Source organism: Salvia hispanica, chromosome 3, assembly GCF_029641045.1.
Source record: "Salvia hispanica isolate PSC_SH4W2 chromosome 3, Shi_PSC_v1, whole genome shotgun sequence".
Lineage (NCBI taxonomy): Eukaryota > Viridiplantae > Streptophyta > Magnoliopsida > Lamiales > Lamiaceae > Salvia > Salvia hispanica.
The window spans coordinates 47033479-47039164 of NC_142694.1; the positions used below are offsets into that span (position 1 = coordinate 47033479).

At 36.4% G+C, this 5686-nt stretch overlaps 1 pseudogene; it reads right to left on the bottom strand.

Annotated features, from left to right (window-relative positions):
* Nucleotides 1-3683: 3683 nt before the first annotated feature.
* On the bottom strand, nt 3684-5269 carry LOC148930972 (uncharacterized; annotated as a pseudogene).
* Between the last annotated feature and the right edge of the window lie 417 nt (nt 5270-5686).

Below are 5686 nucleotides of genomic sequence, written 5' to 3' on the forward strand. Positions count from 1 at the left end.
TAGAAACAATTCTATCTCTACTTTTTTATCTCTCTTACTTCTCTTTCTTCATTTACTCACAAAACAACACTACATAAAATCCCGTGCCGATTCTCAAATATTTCATTTTAAGTGGGACGGAGGCAGGGACGAAGCCAGGAATTCTACTTAGGAGGGGCAAAATTATAGTACATGGGAAAAATTAGAGTTATTGAGAGGGGCATTTATAAAGATATATGAATAAAGTTGCAAATTTATCAAACAAAATATAGTATATGTAAACTTTGAGAGGGGGCAAATGCCCCACCTGGAGACTATGTGGCTCCGCCCCTGGACGGAGGGAGTATATTTTAAGAAATGGATGGAGTAGCATATTTTTTGGAGTGGGTTCTGTATTTATGGTGCAGTTACTATTTCACATTGTGATTTTCATCTGGATTGGCCCAGCCTGTTTGGGGTATTAGTAGGCTGACCTCATTTCATTATTTTTTTAGTTTAGGCCCATATCTTAAATCTAACAACAGTAAAAGAAATTATATTAGGCCCAAATTAACTTCTAGTTTCGAGTTCAAGCAAGCAACCCAAAAATAAAAATAAACATAAAACCGTTTTTTTTTAATCAAACACATGTGATCCAGTCAATTAAACTTAAATCTATAACTATTATCAACCACAATTGAAAAGTTTACATAGATTGAATCCAACTAAAAACCTTCATAACAGTCGAACAAGTTTAGCGTTGGCCAAAATTAAAACTGAATAATACAACAGTAATAAAAGTATTCGAATTATTAATTTGATCCAACACACATGGGCTCTAATACCAACTATTACAATAAAAAAAATGAAAGATTCACATGAATTATACGTGTTGAATACGATTTGTAAATATAAAGCGAATCATACTAAATATCACGCTGATGTTTGATGAATTATACGTTCCTAAGAGAATATGTCTATCTTTTATGCAACTTGTCAAGAAAATGTGATTCTATTAATGTATTTACACGTTGCACTTGGAGACCATAATCTTGTAACGTAGTTAGAGAATGAGTCACTCACTTTATTTTATCTTCAATTTTATTCCAACTTCCAAGCGTTCGTGTCCATCAATTTTAAATATTCAGATTTATGGGATTAATAAGAAAATTCAAACAAATCCAAAAGTCCAATGTTTAGAAAAAAATTATCCAAATAGAAAATTGAAAAAATCCAAACCAAATTTTAAATTAATTAGGTTCAATTCAAAATATTTAGATTTATAGGATTAAAATTTGACAAATTTTGGCTACTGTAATATGACAAATTTTGGTTACTATAATATGACAAGTTTTAGATACTATGATTTGAAAAATTTTGGTTACTATAATCACTTTATATAAATATTACTATAAAATATTAAATATCTAAACAATAATAAATTTTAAAATATGTAATGATCTTAAGTGTTAAATTACTAAGACATTGTCAAACAATAAAATAAGTGAGGATATTGTGGGTATTAACAAAATTTGTGGAAAAGGAGTAAATATATTATCCCTTTAATTGTCAAGAGTCATTAACAAAATTTGTGGAAAAGGAGTAAATATATTATCCCTTTAATTGTCAAGAGTCATTTAGTGGGGTGCGTCTCGGTTTACAAGTCTTGGGCGGCGTGACATCATGGTTCAATTTGTATTTTTTTGACAAAATTTAATTTTTTTATAAGAATCTCACATTGATTTTATATAGGTACTCCTTTCATCCCAACTTAATTGTCACTCTTGGAAAGGACACAAGTTTTAAGAAATATAAAGAAAAATTAGTTGAAAAAGTTAGTAGAATCTGTGATCTACTTTTTTATATTGATTCTTTAATAAAATGTGAGTGAAGTGAGTTAGTGAATTTGGGACCTACTTACCATTTATAATAAAAATAAAGTATGACGGTTAAGTTGGGACGAACCGAAATGGAAAATAGTGACAATTAAGTAGGGACGGAGGGTGTAGTTATCTTGGCAAATACTTGCTTTGTTGTTAATAGAGATGTTTCTTTTCGGCACGGAGTTTAAGAATAGTGTGCTAAATTCATAATGAATAAAGTAAGTGATGGTCAAGCTGAGAGCATAATACATGTCAATTAATTCATAATCCTCAGGTCAAGGAAATTCACTAGACAGCTAGGTCTAGGAACTCAATAACAAGGAAGACTATGGTCGTCGGACTCACTTTCAGCCTGCTGTCAAAGAAAATAATACCTCAACCCACTACACTGTAACTAGCATAGAGAAGCAAGGGTCGAACCCACAGAGAGGAATAGGACGCGAGTGAGAGTTAAGAGGACTTGGACTGGTTTGGCTGCTGCCACGCAAACTTGAGTTGAGAACTTAGCTACTAGACTTGGGAAATGCAAATAATCTATTCTAACAGTTAGACCTAGGAAAAGAATAACATAATGAAAATATGCATGATGAAAACAAAGATCTAAACAGAGTAAAACTTCAACAACGAAATTTACCAAACCTAGTGAACAATTTTCCTAATATAGCTAGACTGACGAAAAACAGATTGTGGGGACCATTATCCTAAAACAGAAATAGTACGAAATAAAGGTGCAAATCAGGTTCTAACTAACAACTAACTTCACATTCTCCAACGTTCTATGATCTACTTCATATGCAGAAAACAAAGTAAAACATCAAATCGGGACAAAGCATGTCGATTCAAACGATCAAATTACGATTAAACTGGAAAACTAGAACAGATCTACTATCACTAGACGAGGTAAATGAGAAAACAGGAACTAACTTCAAAACCCATGCAGAATTTCAACAGATCTAAACATCGGATGCTTCATCCGCTCCGGATCCAAGCAATCTCCAACAAACCACAACAAATTCCATCTCCGAACACTCCGATCTAACCAAATTCCTCCGATCAACTACAATTCCAGCACAATTCAACTCCAACAAAATAGATCAAGTGCGAAAAGCATCCAAAGTAAACATAAAACAGAGATCAACATGAATCGGGAACAAAACATAAACTTCCATAGCAAAATAAAATAGAAATCAACAGTGATTCAACAACGACACAGTTGCCGAGCTTCGAACAGCGAAGACTCGACTCAAAAGTAGCAAAAACAGAAATTAAAAATGATTATTTCTTCGCCTCACGTAGAGACGGTGGTACATAGACTAACTTTCTATCAAGACGTGAATCTCCCGAATTATCCAATGGTGCATGTGTGTATAGAGAAAATTGAAGTAATGAGTTAAGAACTACAAGCTGGAGCGTAAAAAGGTGATGATCATTTTGTATGCGCCTCCAGTATTTATAGACAGACAGCTTCTAGATCCTTCTTTGTATTCTCCAATTTTCCCTTGTCTTTGAAGTTCCCTTTGTCTTGTAAATTGTTGCTCTTTTGCTCCTTTTTCGCTCTTTTCCTTCACTCGAAATTTTTTTCTCTTATTTCCTCGATCTGACGATTTTCTCTACACAACCTGACTTAAAACATGTGTTAGACCCAGGAATTTGTTGAATTTACCCCCTAACTAATGCATGAAATTAGCCTTGTCAGTAAGAAAGAATGATGTAAGAAAGATGAAGAGAGAATAATGTAAGAGAGATGATTATTTTTGTCAAAAATAGAATTGACTAAATTAACTTGAAACATCCTAAAATAGTAAAATAACTCTTTCTTTTTTTTACACCAAATGTAAGATATTATTCAACCAAATCCATAACAATTGCATTGCGAATAAAAATAGGAATGCAATTCAACCAAAACTTGCTCTCAGCTATAGAACCAGATGCCCGAGCAAGCGTGTGGGTAACTTGATTCGCTGATTGCCTTACGAACCTCATAGAGGATCCGGAGACCTCTTTTAAAAGCTGACGACAATCTTCTACTACTGCCCCAAAGATGGATTCATCCTTCCGTAAACTTGTCATTGCGAGTACTACCGTTTGGGCATCCATCTCAAACTCTACCTCCTTGCATCCCTCTCTTTTGATCCAACTCAACACCTCTCTCAAGCTAAGGAGCTCGGCCATAGATGGGTCAGTCATCTTCCCACATGTCCACACATCGCCGCTACCACCGTCCCTTCAAAATCTCGCAACCGCCCCACAACCAACTTTTCTTTGGCTCTCGAACACAGCAGCATCTATGTTGCATTTTAGCACACCATTTCACGGCTTCACCCATTTTTCCTCCAAGTGAAGTCTCTCCCCCCTTGAACCAATGTCATTTTGAACCTGAGCTTCTCTCCAAGCCGCCAGACAGCTACGAGCTGCACCAATAATTCATGCAGCTGACCCATTCTCATTTTGCCATATAATTTTGTTTCTATTAAAACCATAGCTGCCATAACATTACTATTACTTCTTCAATCTCCACCTCTAAATCACTACTCACTATTTTTTTCCAAACAATCAATAAACCCCCTCTCACCTGGCAAGATTAAAGCACCCCTAGCCTCTGCCAATAGTCACGCGCAAGACCACAAGAAATAAGGCAATGGATAACAGTTTCTGGCTCAAAGTTGCATACCGGGCAGATCTCTGAAATCTCCAGCTGGCGCTGTCTCAATCGGTCCCTGGTTGGAAGGAAATTTGTGCATGCCTTCCATAAAAAGATCTTCACTTTAGGTGGAACTTTTAGTTTCCATAGCTTACCCCATACCATCGAGTTTGTCGCCACTTCAACGGAGCCTTCGCACAAAAACTTAAATGCTGATCGTACAGAGAAAGAGCCTTTCCGCTCCGGACACCAAAATAATGCACCTTCTCTAGAGCTCCGGGCCAGCGGGATGCTCAACAGCTGCTCAGCTTCTTCTTCGTTAAACACAACTCTCACAACCGTTTCATTCCATGCATGTGCTCCCTCAAAGAACAAATCTGACACCATAGCATCACGAAATCGATCGTCTCTACATGAGATTGGATGGAGTTTATCGACACTCGGCCACCAATTTCCCCCATAAATGGGCGTTTCTCTTCCATCACCAATGTGTTGCCTAAAGCCTGCCTTCAGACGATCTTTGGCTGCCACTAACCCACTCCTAAATGAGCTTTATTACCAACCTTTCCAGCATCAAGAATCCCTTGTCGAGGAAAATATCGAGCTTTAAGAACTCGTCCAAGTAACGAGTCAGGATTCTCAATCAATCTCCATAGCTGCTTTCACAACATCGAGATATTAAATTCTTTTAATTTTTGAAAACCCATACCTCCTTTACATTTTGGAACACAAAGTCTATCCCAAGCTGCCCAATGAATTTTCTTTGTATCTCCACACCAGTAACCATTTAGCATTTTTCCAAGGTCATCACAAATGTTGTCTGATAGTAGGAACATGTTCATCCAATAGGTGGGTTGAGCCTGCGCCACACTTTAAATTAATACTTCTTTCCTTGCCATGGACAGTAGAGATTTGTTCCACCCTGCCACCTTTGTCCATACTTTTTCTTTAAGGAACCGAAATGCAAATTTTTTATCTCTCCCAACAAACATAGGCATCCCCAAATAAATACCGCGTCCAGTTGACAAATTAACACCCAGTAACTCACATACCTCAGTCATAGCACTAGTGGAAGTATTGGAGCTGAAAAAAAACCTCTGATTTATTATAATTTATCAACTAACCTGATGTCACTTCATATTCTTTTATACACCCTTTCACCACATGTCCTTCCTGTTGATTTGCACGAAAGAAAAGTAAGCTT